Here is an 8,532-nt window from a genome sequence, read left to right on the forward strand (position 1 = left end):
TATCATTCCTGATAAATTATATGACAAAGGGATGGCTCCCAGAAAAAGTGAGAAACACATTCCTGTGCAGCAGAAGATACATATATCCCCCAAAGGGACAGAAAGGATTTACAATTGTAAATTTTATAAAGTATGTCCTCTAAGAAGAGGGAGGGGCTGGGTGCCATGGCTCATGCCTATAATCCCAGCACTTTGGGTGGCCAAGGTGGGTGCATCACCTGAGGTCAGGAGTTCAAGAGCAGCCTGGCCAACATGGTGAAACCCCATCTCTACTAAAAATACAAAAGTTAGCCTGTCGTGGTGGCGCGCACCTGTAATCCCAGCTACTCGGGTGGCTGAGGCAGGAGAATCGCTTGAACCCAGGAGGCGGAGGGTGCAGTGAGCCAAGGTCACGCCACTGCACTTCAGCCTGGGTGACAGAGCGTGACTCCATTTCAAGAAAAACAAGAGGGAGATTAGAAACCTATGATCAGGCATTGGCTGAAACAAATGGTAAATTCTTTTGGCAGCCTTGAGCTTCCCCAGGCAGGGACCCAAAGGGGCCTGGGTTATCCCTGAGACAGGGCCTTGAGCTGCTAGAAACTATGCTAGTGTTTGTTCAAGTCTCTCCGTGTCCGGGGTGGGCAAAATTGTTTGTGCTGAAAATCAATGATTTGCAGCTCTCAAGATTCCAGTGGGCAGTCTGGGTGGGCCTGAGTTTCTGCTTTTTTTTTTTTCTTTATGTACAGGGTCTTGCTCTGTCACCTAGAGTATAATTAGTGGCTCCAGTCATGGCTCACTGAGCTGCAAACTCCTGGCTGCAAGCTGTTCTGGCTCAGCCTCCCAAGTTACTGGGCTTACAGGTGGATGCCACCGTACCCAACAGATTTTATTTTTGTAGGGATGGGGGGGTCTCCCTATATTGCCCAGGCTGGTCTCAAACTCCTGGCCTCCCAAAGTGTTTAGATTACAGGTGTAAGCCACCACACGTGGCCAGCCTCTGCATTTCTAACAGGTTCCAGGTGATCTTGATGTTCTGCTGGTCCATGGGTCACACTTTGAGAAGCATGGTTCTAAAGGACTATACAGATTAAAGTCATTAATCTCTGTGGGCTTTGGACTTGAAGTTTCAGCAGCCTTTGACAAGCATTTGCAGGTTTCCTTTTTATTTATTTGATAAACTGAGAATCCACATGCAAAGAAATGCAAGAAAATGCAAAGAATGTAAGAAAATGTCCTTGCTGTAAAGCTGGTGGTTCTCAATCTCGGATACACAGTAGAATCACCTGGTGCGGGGGTTGGGGGCGGGGCGCAGTGTAAAAATTATTAAATCAGAATCTCTGGGGTAGGCCCCAAGCAACTTTTTTTTTTTTTTTTAGATAGAATCTTGCTTGTCACCTAGGCTAGAGTGCAGTAATGCAATCATGGCTCACTGCCGCCTTAACTTCTGGGCTCAAGTGATATCCTCCCACCTCAGCCTCCCTAGTAGCTGGGACTACAGGCGTGGACTACGACACCCAACAAATTTTTAAATTTTTTGTAGAGGCAGGCTCTTATACTATCTTGCACAGGCTGGTCTCGAACTCCTGGGCTCAAGCAGTCATCCTGTCTCAGCCTTCCAAAGCTCAGGGATTACAGACATGAGCCACAGCACCAGGCCAACAATATTTCTTAAAGCTCCTGGAGTGATTCCAATATGCAGCCAAGGTTGAAAACTACCCTTTAAAAGGCTCGGCATCCAGTGTGGAAGACCAGCACTCACACGTCCGGAGACCTTACCCAGAGCCAGGCTGCCCCTGATCATCTCTGATAACTTTAAAAGGAAGGCCTCAGAAGCAGCCCCAGAAGCAAAAGTTTCTCTCTGACCTCCTGCCCTCATGTTTCTGGCTTTTCATTCTCCCCCAAGGCTACCCATAGAAACTAGAATCCCTCTTCCCCAAGGCAGGTCATCAGAAACCAGAACCAGTTTTACCCAAAGCCAGCCATAAAACCTAAAAATAGTCCTCTCACTCCCCATTCCCCTTTCTGTGTAAAAACTGGTTGGAAAGAAATGATCTGACCTACCGTGTTTGACTGTCGTAAGATACCCATTCCAGAGAGGGTCCCACCCCGTGCCCAGAAGGAAGGAATCCTGCACAGAGAGGCCAAGAAGAATCTAGACAGGCCTTGCTGGGTTTCCCCTCTCAGTCTATTACTATTAGATCATACCCTTCTTGTCCAATCATATTTCTACAGTCCATAATCTGTTGAACCTAAACATAAAAATGGACAATTCCCCTGTATCTTGGGGTCTTCATTCTGAGGGCTCACATACAATTATGATCAAATAAATTTGTTTGCTTTTTCTCCTGTTAATTTGCCTCTTGTCAGTGATTTTTTCAGCAAGTCTGCAGAGGGTGAAGGGCGAGTTTTTCCTTGGCCCTAGCAGTGGCAAGGGTCACAGATGGGGTGGACAGGGGTGCATGGGGAACCCCCAGCTGGAGGACCTTCCAAGGCAGAGATTTGGATAGCGAAGCATGACTATGGGAAAACAGGGAGGAGTCTAGTCTGTTTTGTTTACCTGGTTCTATGTCCTGTCTCCCAGTATGCAGATTTCTCAAAAGCAATGCCTGTGTCTGCTTTCTCTCTTTCCCAAAGCAAAGCATACCATTGCAGTGTAGGGGAGTGGAGGGCAGGGAAGGTGAGCTGTGGGGAAGAGGCTGTAGGGGTTGTGAGGATAGAGGGTGGATGCAGTCAGGGCAGACTGCAGTTTCTTCCCAGCACTAGCTGCCCTCCCTCCATTCTGGGTTGCCAGTGCCCCATGGGGCAAGCAAGAAGGTGTGTATTTGTCAGTTTATGTTTGGGAGGGGAAGGGAAAGAAAGTTGATTTGTTCTCATTTAACCCTTCAAATCCTTTCTACATTTAAAGGAGGATTTGTTGTTTTGTTTTGAAGACAGTAACAATTGAGGATGATAGTGGGTTAGATCCCTGGATTAGGGAGGTGTGGGGAGGTCCTTTCAAGGACATGCTTCTTCCAGCTGTACCTGGTCCCCTTTCTGTATTATATAATGATGGTCAAGGTCAACCCACACACTAGTTACTGCAGTAGGGGATAGGAGACAATTCTAAATTTTACTGGGAGCGATGGGAATTCGTTTAGAGGGTTTTTAGAAGAGTGACATGATCTGATTTCTATTATTCTGGCTGCTTTGAGAGAATAGATTTTAGAGGATCAAAGGTGGCAGCAGGGAGCCCATTTGGGAGGCTGGTGCAATGATCCAGGCAAGAGAGAATGGTGGTGGCAACCAGGTGGGAGCACAGAAGATAGTGAGAAGCGTCATGATGGATATATTTGAAGGCAGAGCTAAGAGGATTCTTTAACTGTTGGATGTAGGATGTGACAGAGGAGCTAAGAGGATTCTTGAACTATTTGGATATAGGATGTAAGAAAAAGAGGAGTCAGGGTTACCTTCATGATTTTTCTCCTGGACAACTAACTGCTCATGAATTTTTGATCATTTTACAGCAGAAAATGATGGGGTAGTAGAAGGTTTTACTGTGCTATAATAGTTACAATGAATGAATGAGAGGTATAAGTATCAACTTGGATGCACTGAAACAATGAAGGAAAAAAGCTTCAGAATGTACATTCAGTAGGATACAGTTTACATAAATGTGTAAGGCTTGCAAACAGTATTGTGTAAGCTCCATATATAGATGGTAAAAGTGTAAAGACAAATACAGAATAATTACAGTCAGGGTTGAGCCCCATCTGCGAGCCTCACACTAAACAAAACAAAACAAAACAAAAAAAAAACATGCCATTGCTCAGTCCAGATCCTAGTCCAGTTAAACCAGAATCTCTGGGGCTGCATCAATCCAGGCATCAGTATTTTTTAGAGCTCCCTAGGGGATTCTAGTATGTAGGCAAGGTGGAAGACCACTGCCTTACCTTGACAAACAATTGTGAAATCTTTTAAGAAGCAGAGGAATTTTCCCCTTTGGTGCCAAGTAGTGGTCCATGTCTGTTCTGAAGTTAGTTAAGAGACACCCATGCCCTAATTTCCATGGTGTTCAGCCAGGAAACATGAATAAAGTCTCTCAAGAGACAGCTGAGCCCAGAACATGGTCTTCCAATATCAGTTTCTGCTAAAGGGAACTCCTTGGGGAAATGGCTGATTGCAGGGTTGGGGCAGAAAATGTACAAGATGAGCCTGTAACATCTTGTTGTACCAGATACCAAGCAAGCTCTCAATCACCACTAAGGGCTTGTATAAAGGACAGACTCAGGAGACAACTCTCACTTGCCAAAGATGGGACTCTTTGAGCATCAATAAGAATAATGGCAATGAATTAAAACACATCAGATGTTTAAATCAATGAGTTCATAATGATCCTTTAAAAAAAGAAAATCTCTGGATGATGCTAAGAAAGCAACTCATTTGAAACCTGGTAAAGAAAGACAAGCATTTATCCTGCCTTTGTTACTTGAAAGTTACCGAAGACTTGATGATGGAAGTTTCTCATTGCAGAAGCACTCGTTAAGGCCCAGGTCCAGCCATAATTAGAGTGAGAGTTGCCAAGGGGTGGCCAGTGGGAGATACCTGAGTCCCCAAAAATGCCTCTCTCAGTCCGTCCACAGGGCAGCTCCTTGCAGAGCTTTGTTCCAGCAGAAGATGCCTCTAATTGCAGTCTTCATCCAACAGGATGTGCTGGTCCCACTTGCTACACTAAATGCTCTCCCAGCACAGTCTGAGTCAGTCAAAAATCTTGATCTTGGGGCCGGGCACGGTGGCTCATGCCTGTAATCCCATCACTTTGGGAGGCCGAGGCAGGTGGATCACTTGAGGCCAAGAGTCTGAGACCAGCCTGGCCAACATGATGAAACCTTGTCTCTACTAAAAATACAAAAATTAGCCGGGCATGGTGGTGCGCACCTGTAGTCCCAGCTACTCAGGAGGCTGAGGTAGGAGAATCGCTTGAATCCAGGAGGTGGAGGTTGCAGTGAGCCGAGATCGTGCTACTGCACTCCAGCCTGGCCAACAGAGCGAGACTCTGTCTCACAACAAAAACAAACACACAAAAGAAACAAACGTTGGAAAGGATGTGGAGAAAAGGGAACCCTTACACACTGTTGGCAGGAATGTAAATTAGTACAGCCATTATGGAAGACAGTATAGAGTTCCTTAATATAGAGTTCTTATATGATCCAGCAATCCCACTACTGGGTATTTACCCAAAGGAAATGAAACCAGTATGTTGAAGAGATACCTGCATGCTCACGTTCTTTGCAGCACATTATTCACAATAGCCAAGATATGGAATCAAGATAAGTATACATCAATGGTTGAATGGATAAAGAAAATGTGGTATATGTACACAAAGGAGTACTTTTCAGCTTTTAAAAAGAAGGAAATCTAACACTGGGTGTGTTAGTGCACATGTAGTTCCAGCTACCCAGGAGGCTGAGATGGGAGGATTGCTGGAGCCCAAGAGTTTGAGACCAGCTTGGGCAACATAGCCACACCCCATCTTTAAAAAATAATAAAATAAGGAAATTCTGTCATTTGTGACAACATGGGTGAACCTGGAGGCCATATGTTAAGTGAGATCATGCAGTATCTGTCTTTCTGTGCCTGGCTTCACTTATTTGTGGAATTTTTTTTTTTTTTTCCAAAAATTGAACCCATAGGCCAGGCGCGGTAGCCCATGCCTGTAATCCCAGCACTTTGGGAGGCTGAGGCGGGTGGATCACCTGAGGTCAGGAGTTTGAGACCAGCCTGGCCAACATGGTGAAACCCATCTCTTTTGTATTTTTGTACTAAAAATAGAAAAATTAGCCAGGCTTGGTGGCGGGCACCTGTAATCCCAGCTACTTGGGAGGCTGAGGTGGGAGAATTGCTTGAACCTGGGAGGTGGAAGTTGCAGTGAGCCAAGACCACACCATTGCACTCCAGCCTGGGCGACAGAGTGAGGCTCCATCTCAAAAAAAAAAAAAAAAAAAAAAAAAGGAACGCATAAAAGCAGAGAGTAGAATGCTAGTGGATGGTGAAATTCTGCACATTAGATGGGCTGGGGGTGCCATTGGATATCACCCCTGGAAATGAGATGCACCATTGGGCTAGCAGCCTGAAGCTATACACCAGGCTGACTAGGGAGCCTGCCAGGAGGTGTAACTGACTCTGGGTTCATGTTCTTTATGAGCTCTTTGGTACCTACCTAGGAGTCAGTGCTCATAAAAGAATGATAAGAAATCTGTCCCTGACCATGGCAGATGTTGCCTCCTTCACAGCCACTGTTTTGGCAGCCCTGCAGACATCCTTCATTTCTCTTGGGAAGATTGTTTTACATACCAATATTGCTCTAGACTTCCTTTTAGCCCAAGTGGGAGGAGTGTGTGCAATTGTTAACACCTCCTGCTGTACCTGGATAAGCACATCAGATTTCATAGAAACACAAGTAGGCTGGGCGCGGTGGCTCACACCTGTAATCCTAGCACTTTGGGAGGCCAAGGTGGGTGGATCACCTTAGGTCAGGACTTTGAGACCAACCTGGCCAACATGGTGAAACCCCATCTCTACTAAAAATACAAAAATTAGCCAGGCATGGTGGTAGGTGCCTGTAATCCCAGCTACTCAGGAGGCTGAGGTGGGAGAATTGCTTGAACCGCGGGCAGTGGAGGTTGCAGTGAGCAGTGAGCCAAGATTGTGCCATTGCACTCCAGCCTGGGCGACAAGAGCAAAACTCCATCTCAAAAAAAAAAAAAAAAAAAAAAAGGAAAGAAAAGAAACACAAGTAGAAGAAATTTAGGAGCAGACCCACACAAGCAGAAAAAATTTAGGAGCAGGCCCACTGGCTGCAGACAGTGGGGCCACCTGAAGGATCCTTCTTAGACTTCCATAGCGACTTCTTAACTGGATCGCTGTGTCCAAGGCTAGGTCATGCTCCAGGCAGCCCTGGTTATTCTGCAGTTGTAGGGGTCCTCCTGGGCCTCGTGAAATGGATTCTGGCTATGGCTTAATGAAGTCGCACTGGGATTGTGTCAGTTAAAGTGTTAACATCGAACTAATGAGACAGACCAAACCCCTGCCTCCAAATCCAGGGAGGTTGGTGGGATATGAAATTGACCAGCTTTGCTAAGGGGGATATCTGGGTTTCGGATGGACTACAGGGCAGTTCTCCAGATGGCCTTGGACTGACCCAGTTCTCCCAGCTTTCTCACTGTAGTTCTCAAGAATAACTGTAGAATGTGCTGGGAATGCAATAGCCTGAGGTCAGGAGGAACTAGCCAGAACAGCCTGGGCTTGTTCCTGTCCCTGCTATGAAAGAATGCCCTTCAGGCCGGGAGAGGCGGCTTACGCCTATAATCCCAGCACTTTGGGAGGCCAAGGGGCAGATCACCCGAGGTCAAGAGTTCAAGACCAGTTGGCCAACATGGTGAAACCCTATCTCTACTAAAAATACAAAAATTAGCCAAGCGTGGTGGCGCACACCTGTAATCCCAGCTACTTGGGAGGCTGAGGCAGGAGAATCACTTTAACCCGGGAGGCGGAGGCTGCAGTGAACTAAGATTGTGCCACTGTGCTCCAGCCTGGGTGACAGAGCAAGACTCCTCAAAAAACAAAAGAAAACAAAACAAAAGATGATGAAGAAGAAAGAATGGATTTGGGGAAAAAAACAAAAGCCAGCAGTGTCTGCCATAATATATTTATGAGAAAATACATGAAAACTTGTAACAGTATTTGCTCTAGGAACAGGATACTGGTGATTGGGGACATAAAGGAGAATGTCCCTTTTAATACCCTTTTGAACTTTTATAATCTGTTCCATATGAATATATTAACTAATCACACACTTTTAACAGAGTAATAAAAATGCACCATACTGCGTGCTTGGTAAACCTCTCTAGCTAGTTCACTGACAAGAAGTTTTGTGCCCTCACCCTTAGCCCCTCAGAGAGGGCTATTTGTGTTGTGAAACTCAGGCCACCTAGAACTGTAAGAAATCCATTTGATTCAAGGAGCATAGGAAATCTCATGGGCCTGTATGGGCAGGAGCCTGGAAAGGGACACAAATCCAGCTAAGTGTCCTGGGGGGTGCCAATCTTCCTGAGCCAGTGGACCCAGCTGGTACTGGCCCTCCCTTGTGCCCTTCATGACTGTGCTAGGCTTCCTTAGGGGGAGAGAAGGCCAGTTCTGCTGCTAAGCTCTCACCCCAGCACTGCTTATACACAGAGGCAGGAGGAGGCCAGATGCCTCTGGCCAGGAGGGGCTAGGGTGTGGAGCCTGGGGGCCAAAGCACAGCCAGCTCCTGGGAAAGCGGGTGCTGCTTGAAGCAGGAAGTCTTTAAAGTCTCTGCCATGCAGAGCTCTGGGCTGCCCTTATCGGACTCTCATCTTTCCCCAGCCTTCATGACTCAAGAGATCCAAATTTATGAACCTCGTCATTCTTCAGTTGATGATAATTTTTAGAAAGTAGATATTTTCCTTGAACATTTAAACATTAAATGTAATCAGTTACACTCTTCCCAACTGTAATGACTCAGTCTCATAAATGTTTAAAACGCCTTTAAAA

This window comes from Pan troglodytes, chromosome 8, assembly GCF_028858775.2.
Source record: "Pan troglodytes isolate AG18354 chromosome 8, NHGRI_mPanTro3-v2.0_pri, whole genome shotgun sequence".
NCBI lineage: Eukaryota > Metazoa > Chordata > Mammalia > Primates > Hominidae > Pan > Pan troglodytes.